The sequence below is a fragment of the Notamacropus eugenii genome, chromosome 4 (genome assembly GCF_028372415.1).
Source record: "Notamacropus eugenii isolate mMacEug1 chromosome 4, mMacEug1.pri_v2, whole genome shotgun sequence".
NCBI lineage: Eukaryota > Metazoa > Chordata > Mammalia > Diprotodontia > Macropodidae > Notamacropus > Notamacropus eugenii.
The window spans coordinates 411,044,243-411,051,190 of record NC_092875.1 but is presented as its reverse complement, the minus strand read 5'-3'; the positions used below and the strand labels follow the sequence as shown (position 1 = coordinate 411,051,190).

The 6,948-nt window shown below is 36.8% G+C and overlaps 1 pseudogene; it reads right to left on the bottom strand.

Moving 5' to 3' along the window:
• Positions 1-4,167: 4,167 nt before the first annotated feature.
• LOC140502667 (ATP-dependent RNA helicase DDX19B pseudogene) lies at positions 4,168-5,767 on the bottom strand (annotated as a pseudogene).
• Positions 5,768-6,948: the final 1,181 nt, after the last annotated feature.

Here is a 6,948-nt window from a genome sequence, read left to right as displayed (position 1 = left end):
GACTTCCGTAATTGTCATGTTGTTAAAGACTAACTCTATTTCCATCCATCCTATCCTGCCCTGATTTACTCTATTCTCTCTTCTGACCTTGTCCCTCCCCTAATATGGTTCCTTGTAATTACTTCCTCCTCCCATTTGCCCTCCCTTCTATCATCACCCCCATACCCCACTTATCCCTTTCTCCTCTACTTTCCTGTATGATAAATTGTCATACCAAATTGAGTGTACACATTATTCCCTCTTTAAGAAAGTAAGCTTCACTTTTTCTCTCTCACCTCCCCACTTTTCCCTTCCACTGAAAAAGCTTTTCCTTGCCTCTTTTATGAGAGATAATTTTCTCCGTTCTATGTCTCCCTTTCTTCTTCCAATATATTCTTCTCTCATCCTTTAATTTTATTTTTTTAGATATCATCGCTTGGTATTGCATTCACCCTGTGCCATCTGTGTGTGTGTGTGTGTGTGTGTGTGTGATTCCTCCAACTACCCAAATACTGAGAAAAGTTTGAAGAGTTACAAATATTATCTTTACATGTAGGAATGTAAACAGTTCAAGTTTAGTAAGCCCCTTATGATTTCTCTTTGTTTACCTTTCCATGTTTCTCTTAATTCTTGTATTTGAAGGTCAAATTTTCTATTCAACTCTAATCTTTTCATCAAGAATGTTGAAAGTCTTCCATTTCACTGAATGACCATTTTTTCTCCTGAAGTATTATATTCAGTTTTGATGGATAGGTCATTCTTGGTTTTGATCCTAACTCCTTTGAATTCTGGAATATCATATTACAAGCCCCCTGATCCCTTAAAGTAGAAACTGCTAGATCTTGTGTTATCTTAATTGTATTTCCACAATACTCGAATTACTTCTTTCTGGCTGCTTGCAATATTTTCTCCTTGATCTGGGAACTCTGGAATTTGGCTACAATATTCCTAGGCATTTTTCTTTTCAGATTCCTTTCAGAAGGTGATTGGTGGATTCTTTCAATATTTGTTTTACTCTCTTCTTCTAGAACATCAGGGCAGTTTTTCTTGATAATTTCATGAAAGATGATGCCTAGGATCTTTTTTTGATCATGGCTTTCAGGTAGTCCCATAATTTTCAAATTATTTGTCCTGGATCTATTTTCCAGACCAGTTGTTTTTCCAATGATATATTTCATGTTATCTTCTATTTTTTTTCATTCATTTTGTTCTGTTTTGTAATTTCTTGGTTTCTCATAAAGTCATTCCCTTCCATTTGCTCCACTCTAATTTCAAAAGAACTATTTTCTTCAGTGAGCTTTTGAACCTCCTTTTCCATTTCTCCATTCCTGCTTTTTAAAGTATTTCTCCTCATTGCCTTTTTGAACCTATTTTGCCATTTGCTGTAGTCTATTTTTAAAGGTTCTATTTTTTCAGCATTTTTGGGGGTCTCCTTTAGCAAGCTGTAGACTCGTTTTCCATGATCTTCTTGCATCGCTCTCGTTTCTCTTCCCAATTTTTCCTCTACCTCTCTTACTTGATTTTCAAAATTCTTTTTTAGCTTTCCCCATGGCCTGAGACTGTTGCTTATTTATTTTGGAGTTTTTGTATTCAGAAGCCTTGAGTTTTATGTCTTCCTCTGAGAGTATGCATTGTTCTTTCTCATCCAAAGGAATGGAAGAAAATACTTGTTCACCAAGAAAGTAATGTTCTATATTCTTATTTTTTCCACTATTTTTGGGCATTTTCTCAGCCAGTTACTTGACTTTTGAGTCCTTTGTCAAGAGGTGGGTACACTCTAGGGACCTGTAAGTTCTCAGTTCCTCCAAGGTGGCACAATCAAGGAGGAAGAGTTTACTCCTCCCCTGACCTGCCTAGGAGCAGCCATAAGCACACTTCTGCCCAGGATTTATGAGTAGAATTCCCTGTCCAGAACCTCCACCCAGTTAGTGCTCCTCCTCACCCCAGGGCTGCCACTCTGGACTGATTTACAGATCATCTGCTTGATTCTACCAGGGTCTTTAGGCCAAGGGCTACCAAAATGGATGCTGCTGCTTGCTGGGACCTGGGCTAGACCACGTTCCCTTCTCACTCAGGTGAAAGAGCTTTCTTACTGCCCTTTGAAGCTATCTTTGACTTTTGTGGATTGGGTAATCTGGGAACCACAGCTGCTCCCTGTGATTCCACTATCTGAGGCTTACTCTGTACTATCCTTGCTGTGCCAAAGTTGCCTTGGGCTCCTTGGGCTACCTCTGCTGGGCTCCATGAGCTATGCTCTGCTTCAAGGCTGGTGTGATATATCTTTTCTGTCAGCCTTGCAGGCTGTCTTGGACTAAAAATCTCTTTCACTCCATTGTTTTGTGGCTTCTGTTGCTCTAGAATTTGTTTAGAGTCATTTTTACAGGTATTTATGGGCTGTGGGGGGAGAGCTTTTATAGGTCTGTCCTTTTACTCTGCCATCTTTGCTCTGTCCCCCCCCCCCCATTGGGTTTGTTTGTGCAAAAATTTTTCAGTTTCATGTAATCAAAAGTATTCATTTTGCATTTCGTAATGTTCTCTGTCTCTTGTTTGGTCATAAAATTATCCATTCTCCATATATCTGACAAATATACCATTCCTTGCTCCCCTAATTTGTTTATAATATCAGCCTTCATATCTAGATCATATATCCATTTAGACTTTATTCTTGTGTACAGTGTTAGACATTGGTCTATGTGCTGTTTCTGCCACACTATTATTCACTTTTCCCAGAAGATTTTTTTCAAACAATGGGTTCTTATCCGAGAAGCTAGGGTCCTTGGGTTTGTCAAATAGTAGACTGTTATATTCATTGTCTACCATGTCTTGAGAAAAATGTTATCTCCAAAAATAGAATTGATGGAGTCTGAATATAGGTAAAGCATACTTTTTTCCTTTACCTCATTTTACTTTTTGTCTTTGTTTTGTTACAACATAGCTTACATAGAAATGTGCTTTATATGACTGCACATGTATAACATATATTAAATTGCTCGCCTTCTCAAAATGGGAGAAGGAAAGAATATAATTTGGAACTCAAAATTTGGGAGGAAATGGTTAAAATTGTTTCTATGTATAATTGAGGAAAATAAAATGTGAAAAAATGTTTAAAAATAAAAAATGCTAAAAAAGAAACTGAAAGATACAAATAGTTAAAACAAGGGGTAGACTAAGATATATTATGCTTCAGAAGAACTAAAATAACTGGGGGAGGTTAAGCTAGGTTGTAGAGTGGATAGAGCACAGACTCTGGCAAAAAAAGGACTGGACTTGAAATTCAGCCTCAAACACTTGCTATCTATGTGACCCTGGGCAAGCCATTTAACTCTGTTTCTTCATCTGGACAAGGACAAGGAAATGACAAGCCACTCCAGTAGCTTTATCCAGGAAACTCCAAATGAGGGTCACAAAGCGTTAGACATGACTAAAATTACTGAACAATAATGACAAAAAAAATATGGATAGGAATCATGGTCTCAGACAAAATGAAAACAAAAATAGACAATTAAAAATGATAGTCAGGGAAACTATTTTCTCCAAAAGTATTACAAGCAATGAATTAGTATCAATACTAAATATAAATGCACCAAATAGGCATATTCATGGCATATTTAGAGAACCCTAGACCAACAAAAAAAAATTAAAAACTTTAGCAAAGTAACAAGATATAAAATAAATCTAAATAAATCATAAGAATTTTTTTTAAATTACCAGAAAAACCCAGCAAGAAGAGATAGAAAGTGAAATTTAATTTAAAATGACTGAAGACAGCATGAAATACTTGGGAGTCTACTTTCCAAGACACACAAAGAAACTTTAGGAACATGATTGCAAAGCACTCTTTACACAAATAAAAACACATTTAAATAATTGAAGAATACTAATTGCTCATGGGTAGTTCATGTCAATATAATAGAAACTGAATGAAATTCATCTTTTTGCTGTCATATCAAACAATTAAAATAATTTTATAGACCTAGACAAAAATAGAAATAAAATTCATCTAGAGGGACAAAACTTCTAAACTGTTAAGGAAACTGATGGAAAAATGTGAAGGAAGGAGAGATAAAAGAATCAGGTATCAAACTATAATACAAAGCAGTTATTTTAAAAACATTATTTGCACTTTTTTTTTTTGTTAAGTCCAAATGTAATTTGAAATGAGGTAGGTAATTTCTATGTATTTCCGCCTTAGTCCTTTCTGGTGACTGGCTGAGAATTGTGCCAATTTAAAAAACAAACAGTCCAAATGGAGCTGGAGATACACATCCAGAGGGAATAGGTTAACTGTAGCCAAGGCTTTTCAGTTGGCTTTTTCTCAATCTCATCCAAATCATCAGTGTCCAATCTCTATCTTCTTATTGAAATGTTCTTGGATTCTGTTGAGAATGTTCATGTTGTGCCAGCTGTCCACCATGTTCACAGCCAGGCCTCTCTTGCCAAAGAGCCCCATGTGACCAATCCAATGAAGGTATGTCTCATTGCCTGGATTACCGTCCTTGTCCACTGGGAGGCCAAAGTTGATAACCACAGACACCTGTTTAATATCAATTCCTCCAGCACACACATTGCTAGTCACCAACACTTTCTCCTTGCCCTCTCAGAAATGCTCAATCACAGCAGCTCTCTGTTCCACCATCATTTTGCCACTCAGGAGAGCCTCTTGGTGACCTTCTTTGGATAGTTCAACTGCCAGTTGTTTTGTGGGTATGACAGAAGATCATGACTTGAGCAATAGTGATGGTCCCATAAAGATTACCAAGGGCTTGAAACTTCTCATCTTAGTTATTGCACATCACATAATACTGTTTAATGATGTCCAACATCTCTTCCTCTCATTTTAGTTTGATGATGTTTGGGTCTGGGACAACTTTCCTTGCAAATTTCCACATGGAATTTTCAAAGGTAGCAGAGAAAAGCAGCATCTGACAAGCCTTAGGGAGTATCCTCTGGATGCAAATGCTCTGATCCTGATGGCCTTGAGTAGCTATCATCATCAGCTTCATCCAGGACAAACACCTTGATCTTTCTGGGATCAATGAATTTCAACTTGAAGCACCAATCCAGATCAGTGCCAGGGGTACCAGTTACAATCTGCTCACTGATCTTCTGACATCTTTCTAATTTATTGCCTTGAACAGCAAAAGCAAGTTTAAGTTCTGGATAAAATTTGCCCATCTGTTCAATCATCTTTCCCGTCTGAAGTACCAGCTCATATGTCGGTGACAGACACAAACACTGAGGGCATTTGTTCAAAGGTTCCACTTGGCTGAGCATAGCCAGGACAAATGCAGCTGTTTTGGCAGCACCAGACTGAAACTGGGCAATCAGATTCTGTGGGAGTTCAGCAAGCATCATAGGTAATACATTTTCTATTATTTTAGATGGTTGGTTGAAACCCATCGCAAAGACTCCTTGTAGAAGCTGAGGTTTCAGCTGAAGCTCTTCAAAAGACTTCCCTGAATAGAGAGGGGAATTTCCATCCTGTTGGAGGACCTCTACTTGATTGATATTATCAACAAAATTGTTTCTGATCAGCTTATTTAGCAATGACGGGGCAGCTCTGTCCTCCTTTTCCTCTTCATCTGTCTTTTCTACATTTTCATTAGATTTGACAATAGTACCATTGCTATCTGTTTTGACTCTCTCTTCCTTCAGATGTAAGTTACTCAATGACTTGGCCACCACCTCCTGCTCGTCTGCCTCCAGGGCCCACGAGTCAGTGGCCATGACTCTGCTGGCCCGAGCTGGATGGCCGCTGTGGGTCCAGGGCTGGCACCAGGGAACCCATGAGCAATGGTAGTGCTGGGTCTAGCCTTATTCTTCTAAAAGAAGAAATATCCTTTCATATCCCTTGACTATTAATCAATGAAGAAATGACTCCTTTTTTTTATAAATTTCACTAAATTTTTGAGAAATTATGCCTTTGCCAGAGAAACTTGCTTTAAAACTTTCCCAGTTTCCCAATTTCCTTCTAATTTTGACTACATAGGTTTTGTTTGTGATTTTTTTTAAATCATGTAACCAAAATCATTCATTATGCTTTCTGTGATCCTCTTTATCTCTTGTTTGGGTCATAAACACTTCTCTTATCCTTAAAGCTGACAGGCAAAATTTTCAGTGCTCCCCTAACTTGCTTATGGTAACAACCTTTCTGTCTAAATCATGTACCCATTTTGAACTTAGCTTGATATTTCATATGAGATGTTTGTCTATACCTACTTTCTGACAAACTGTTTTTCTGTTTCCCAAGCAATTTTTGTCAAATATCAAATTCTTGCTCCAAAAACTTAGGTCTTTGAGTTTATCAATCACAACATGTTTATGCTTGTGCACTCCTGTACTACTGAATATCATACATCTAATGTATTCCGATGATCCATTATTCCATTTCTTTGTCAGTACCAGATTGTTTTGAGGATTATCACTTTGCATTGTGGTTTGAAATCTGCTGCTATTATGATGCCTTCCTTCACGTTCTTTTCACTGATTCTCTGGATATTATCTACTTTTTGTTTTGTCAGATGAATTTTCTTGCAATTTTATCTAAGCTCTAAAAAATAATTCTTTGGTAGTTTGATTGGTATAATACTGAATAAGAAAATTAACTTAGGAAAAATGTTTTTTTTTTTTTAAATTATATGGACTTGGCCTGACCATGAGCAATGGATATTTCTCCATTTGTATGGTTGTGGCTTTATTTCTTTAAAAAGTGTTTGGTAATTGCATTCATATAGTTCCAGTGCCCCATTTCAGTAAGCCCAATATCTCCAAATCCAAATTTACAAATCAAGTTAAAGACTTAAGATTCTTAAAATTATATATAATAACTACCTTCAGAATCTCTTTAAATAAGTCCCCATCCCATGTATTTAGGATTTTGTTTAAAATGTCTTAATTTGGATAGAATAGAATTTTGGAAAGAAACTTAATTTAAAATATGAACTACTGTCAATTGAAAATAAATCAGAA